Raw genomic sequence first — 6,000 nt, 5'->3', positions numbered from 1 at the left:
TGTGTGTATACTTATTTTTTTATTTACACACACATGAATATGTATGTGTGTGTGTGTGTGTGTGCGTGTGTGTATATATATACACACTCACACACACATATGTGTATATGTGTGTGTGTGTGTGTGTGTGTGTGGATATGGAAAACTACCAAAATATCCCTCTAATTTGTCGAAATTTCCAAAATATCCCTCAATTTTCAAAAAGCCCAAAAATACTACAAATATATTGTCATAAATTTCCAAAATTCCCAAAATACCCTTGGTTGTGAGATTAAATTTCTCCAAAGATAAAAAACTTTGTAGCTTTTCATAAAAAGATTGATTATTTTTTAATACAAGAAACTAAAACTAGAATTTGAGTTTGTTATGTAGGCTTTGGAGATGAATTGCTTCTTTATTTTTAGACATAATATGTATAGGTATCCATACATATGTGTATACATACGTATGTATGTGTGTATACACACACACACACACACACACATACACATATATAGAGAGAGAGAGCTTTACGTCTTAAAAACAACCATAACTGCAATAAAATAACTATTCATAGTCTTGAACTCAAGCACACATTGTGTGTGTGTGTGTGTGTGTGTGTGTGTGTGTGTGTGTGTGTGTGAGTGAGAGAGAGAGAGAGAGAGAGACTTATGTGTATCATTTCTATATCATTCCAATTTTAGTAGATGCTTCAAATCGTTGAAATAATTTGAGGTTTTTTCTATGTTGTTAGAATATTCTATAACTTCTTTATTGATGTCAATGGTGGCATCTTCTTGATTGGTGGCATCTTTACAGTTTTCATAAAGAAGATGCTCCCCTACCATGGATATAATGGTGGAAACTAGCAAATTGAGCCATAAAGTTTTCTAGGAGAGAAAGAAATGTAGGCCATAATATAAGCTAAATATAAGAAAATAAATTTGACGCGATCAAAGATGAACACTAAAATAGGGTATGATATTCGTACTCTCAAATTTTCAAAGGATATACTGTGTATACAAAAAGACTCTCTCCTATATTGCCTCAATGTTTGGTCTCATATGTAAGGGAACACGAGCTAAGAAGCTAAGCCAAATGGTTGGTATGATATAGATTGTGCATAAGGGAATAGTCTCAAGCATGTAAATGGTTGAATACAATATGCTCTCACCAAATAGGAAATGCTTTTGTAATTTGGGCAGCGAGGGAGAGAAAGATCAATGGCATGCATGATTTCAGGTTATCGACTTCATTTTGCACCACATCCTTCAATTTAACGTAATGGCCAAAACTCTTACAAAAATAAACAACTAATCAACCTTATTTTACTTTAAGTTCTATCACATTCAAAGATGCAAATGACGTGAAAGTGTAAATGAACCAATAGCGTGAACCTTATTGTATTAAGATGCTCATGCATTATTGTGATTAGGCGATGATTTAAACCATTACTATGCTTGTACAAAAAACATAGATAGAGATGCAAGCTAGTCATCTAGAGAGAAACATGGATGGAAGGGTCAATCACATTCTTAATATTAATAGAAAGCTAACTCATCTCTGAAACTTGAAACTCTCTTGGTACATTGGAAACTATGAGCCCTAATATTTTCTTACTTAATGTAGGAGTCATTGGTCCTCATCTTTAACAACTTGCTAGCTTACCCAATTTGTACTTCTTGACTTGGTAGCACTTTTTTCAACCCTAGGTAGACCAAGGAAAATACATCCTTCTTAATATATAGGAAATTATGATGTGAACTACTGCCATGTCTTACTCATAAGAAAGACGCAAGGATAGAAGCAAGTAAGAGAGTGGAGTAGAGACATTGAATCCAATTGTGTTCCTATCATTGAAAACCAATTCTAGAATCCACTCCATTTTCAAAAAAAGTTATTCACATTGACTTCTCTTACCATTCATCTCTTCACACCATGATAACTTATCTAATCTCTATCATCAAGTTTGGTAGCATTGCTAGATCAAGATAGACCAAAAGGAGGACTCTCTCTCTCTCTCTCTCTCTCTCTCTCTCTCTCTCTCTACCCACCCCAATAGAAGGAGAGCACTCCTAAGTTTGTTTAAAAAAGGCTAACACCTGATGCAGAAAGTCTGTGTACTGAAGAGGTGGGATAGGACGCAGAGGCTCACAGTGTCGGAGGATGCTCCAAATCGGTTTTGCTTGCTGAAGTCAAGGGATGAATCGTCTGTATCGCGCTGTGTTTAAAAGCTCCTTTGGGGCATCTGCAAGCGGATAAGCGATGGCCATGGCTATTGCTATTAAGTTCTCCAGCGATGCATCGTCTCCTTTTTTCAGCACAATACCTTAGGTTTTCTTTCTTCAGCTGTGGACATAGTTAATAATTGTGCTCATTAGTCAATAATCGCGCTCACTGATTTGTGCCTACGTTTTTTTAACCTTCTTCCTTTGGTGATGTAAAATAACAATTATCAAGGTTGCTTCCCAAAATCCCAGCCTTAAGTCCCTATCAAACAAACGATTATTAACTCTTTGTCTCATTTTGGTGTAAAAAGGGAGGAGTTCATTACTTATCTCATAAAGCCTAGGTGCCTTGAAGATCTTGAGCTTAATCAAGTGGTGTAAGTCTACAACACTCAATAATGGAACTCGACGATCTGGTCGTAAATGAGGATATTGTTAAATTCTAACAAATGCTAGCGACGAAAAAAATATCCGAAATGGAGCTAGCCGTGCCGATGGAGGTAGGCGGTGGCTCGGTCTTGAGACCGAGCTCGGTCTTGAGACCGATGCATGATACGGAAATGTTAGGCCCCAGCTCGCCAAAGGTTGCAACCATGAAAGAGGACAAAACTGTCCCGACTGAAAAAGTTCCCTCTGAGGAAACAAGTGAGAAAATGGGCTCAGTGCAAGGGTTCAAATTCGAGGTAAAAACCCTCAAAGACGAGGTTCCTCAGGGTCCCATCTGTGGGAATGTAAATAAAGCGTCAAGTGCATGCTACTCGCAGGCAAGGTATTTCGTTTGCTAGCATACTCAAGGGGCATAGCTATAAGGATTATGGAAAAGGCTCAGCAGAAGGGATATCAAGTGAAGGAGATATCAAAAACCTACAGAATGCAAAAGCTAGACTGCAACAAGAGCTCATGGAAGTCAACAAAAATATCGAGTCCGGTCCTAACAACAACAAAAGAACTTGCTCCCATGCAGAAGACAATGGACTGGTAGAAGACGGGTTGGCAGATCGAGCCTTCTCTACTTTAAAAAAAGTCTTTGTCACCGCAGGTGGAGGTTGCTGAGGCTGTTACTGTAGCGATTCCACCGGCACTTATCAAAAAGCAGCTAGCCAGGCAAGCTAAGCTAACGCTTGTATTTAGGTTCAGTGGAAGAATCCCGAACAGGTTTGAGATGATTCAATGGCTTCAGGGCCCTCAAATTCTTGGTCATGGAGGAGTAGTAGAAAGTACTTTTTACCTAGCTAAAGGTTTTTGTTCAGTGAGATTCAAAGAGGCCTCCAATGTGGAAAAGATTCTTGACAAAGGGCCCCTAGTATTTAATAGGACTATGGTTTGTGTGGTGCCTTGGGAGCCAGTGTTCGACTCAGCTGAATCTCTACAAGAGTTTCATCCTTTGAGTTTGTGGGACTGCCTAGCTGGCTGTGGGAAAATCTCAGGATGCTTGCTAGCCAACTGGGCACTCCCTTATTCATACCTAGCAAGAGAGGGTTTGGCAGAACCTCAAACAGGGTTTGTATAGGATGGGATGCGTCTAAAACACCACCTAAGAGCATGGTTATCAATGTCGGAGCTAGGCTTGTTACGATTCCGCTAAACTTTGGTACATACTTTGGGGCATGTTTTAAATGCAACAACTTTGGTCACTTCGACAAGGATTGCCCCTTAAAGTCTAATGATACTGCAGCTTCGGCAGCACATGCCCCCAATAAAATGGAATCCCCAATGGAAGGGCCGGAGAAGCAAGGAGGCAGTAACGAAGGGACAAATGCAGGGAAGGATAAAGGAGATATGGTATGTGAGAAAATGGATATTAAGATGCAGAAAAATATTGTGGAGGAATCGATTCCCATACAACGAGCTTCCGAAGGTGCAGGCAATAATAATAGGATCATTACTCCCGCCACTACCCCCAAATTTATGGCAGTGACAACGGCGACGACTGTCCAAGTCCCTGGTCTGAAAAGAGCCAAAAGAGTGAAGGCAGTGGCCAGAGACTCCAAATTGCTTCAAGTAGTGAGAACACTTGAGGTGAAAGGATCTACATCATCCTCCACCCCTTCAAAAGGAGAGGGGTGCATTGTCCCGTTGCACAATCCATTTGTAGCACTACAAGAAAAGAAATTCCCTGACTTGGAACCCCCGGATTCTCCTGAGACCAAGGAGAAGGGGGGGGGGGGGGGGGGGGGGGGGGGGGGGGGGATGATTCGGATGCTGAAGAATTTGTTCCTCTATCCCAATGAACCCCTCATTAATGATGGAGTCTCTCACTATCCAATCTTGGAACGTAAAGGGGTTGAAAATCTCTAAGAAGAGTACCCTATTCTGGGAGGAAATAAAAAAGGAGAAGACAATCAATTGTTGGGCCATCTAGGAACACCACCTAGATGCCCGTAGCAAGAGAAACCAGGTGCTAGGAAAGAAGCTGGTATTCTATGGAGAAGGAAGTAACGGCTTCAGTGGCGTCCTCAGCATTGCAGACAGAGAATTGGAGCCGAAGTTGGTTCTTAACCACCCATCCGACAAAATCCTCAGGATTAGAATCAGATGGAAAGGGCATCCCTTCACCATTGTGTATGTGTATGGCCCTTGCAATGCAAAGGAAAGATCTAAACTATGGATGCATCTTAGAGATACTCCTATTGAAGGGGAGTGGTTGTTGGTTGGCGACTTTAATATGGTAGAAAAGAGCAGGGATAGAGCTGGATCCTCCAGTATGCTTCCTGGATCAGAAAGATCTAAATGGCAAAGTTTCTGTGAAAAGTGGGCAATGATCGACTTATGGGAAATTGGCCCATGGAACAGCATGCCTGGTTTCACCTACACAAGCCTTCAGTATGCCCGCACTGCCTCCATGCTAGGACAGATGCTATTGCTCGCACCAAGCTGACTGGGTACCGACGTTGATGGAGATGAAGGTAGTCCCAACAAAAAGCCTTTTGGATCACATTCCTCTGCACATACATTTTAAGAAGAATAAAGAAGAGGAGCATACCCCAAGAGGTGAGAAAAAACTACTAGTAACAGGGGCACACCTATTCAAAGACCCTCTTTTTAGGAATCTAACCAAGAAAGCACTGGGTAAGCTCAAAAAAGATGTCGACCTCAACACACACAATGTGTGGGACCTCTTTGCTCGGAGCATCCAGAAAGCAATCAAAACCGCAGGCCCCCGAATCAAGAAAGCTAGGGAGGTTCACCTTATGCATCTTACAGCGGAGGTACAATTGCTTACCTCCATAAAAGCCAATGGGCATGCGATTGAGGAGGAGCACACACGATGGCTTGAAGCCAAATCTAACCTTGCTAATGAGCAATTAGAAGATATCAGAAAGGCAAGGCTTCTCTCTAGGGAGACTTTTCTTCAACCTGAAGCCTCCAATCAAGCTCAATTGACTCTCTCTCTCTCTCTCTCTCTCTCTCTCTCTCTCTCTCTCTCTCTCTCTCTCTCTCTCTCTCTCTCTCTCTCTCTCTCTCTCTCTCTCTCTCTCTCTCTCTCTCTCTCTCTCTCTCTCTCTCTCTCTCTCTCCACATATTGATTACTTGCAACACCTCAATGCCTCTATTAACAACCACCCCACCCCTCCAACCTATCCTTGCATGCATCACACAATGACCCGTCTATGATTGACTCCCACCCACCCATGCCTACCAGTTACAAGAAGATACACACAGATGAACTCGAGGAATGTGTCGCAAGTAGGCTATGCAGAAAATCCAGAGAAAACCCCTGTACACACACGTGTGCATGCACACAAACATAAAAAGGAAGGCCTGCATTTCATTGCCCTGCAACCCGACCTCA

The sequence above is a fragment of the Adiantum capillus-veneris genome, chromosome 6 (genome assembly GCF_014529385.1).
Source record: "Adiantum capillus-veneris isolate H3 chromosome 6, ASM1452938v2, whole genome shotgun sequence".
In the NCBI taxonomy this organism is placed as follows: domain Eukaryota; kingdom Viridiplantae; phylum Streptophyta; class Polypodiopsida; order Polypodiales; family Pteridaceae; genus Adiantum; species Adiantum capillus-veneris.
This window is presented reverse-complemented; position numbering follows the sequence as displayed.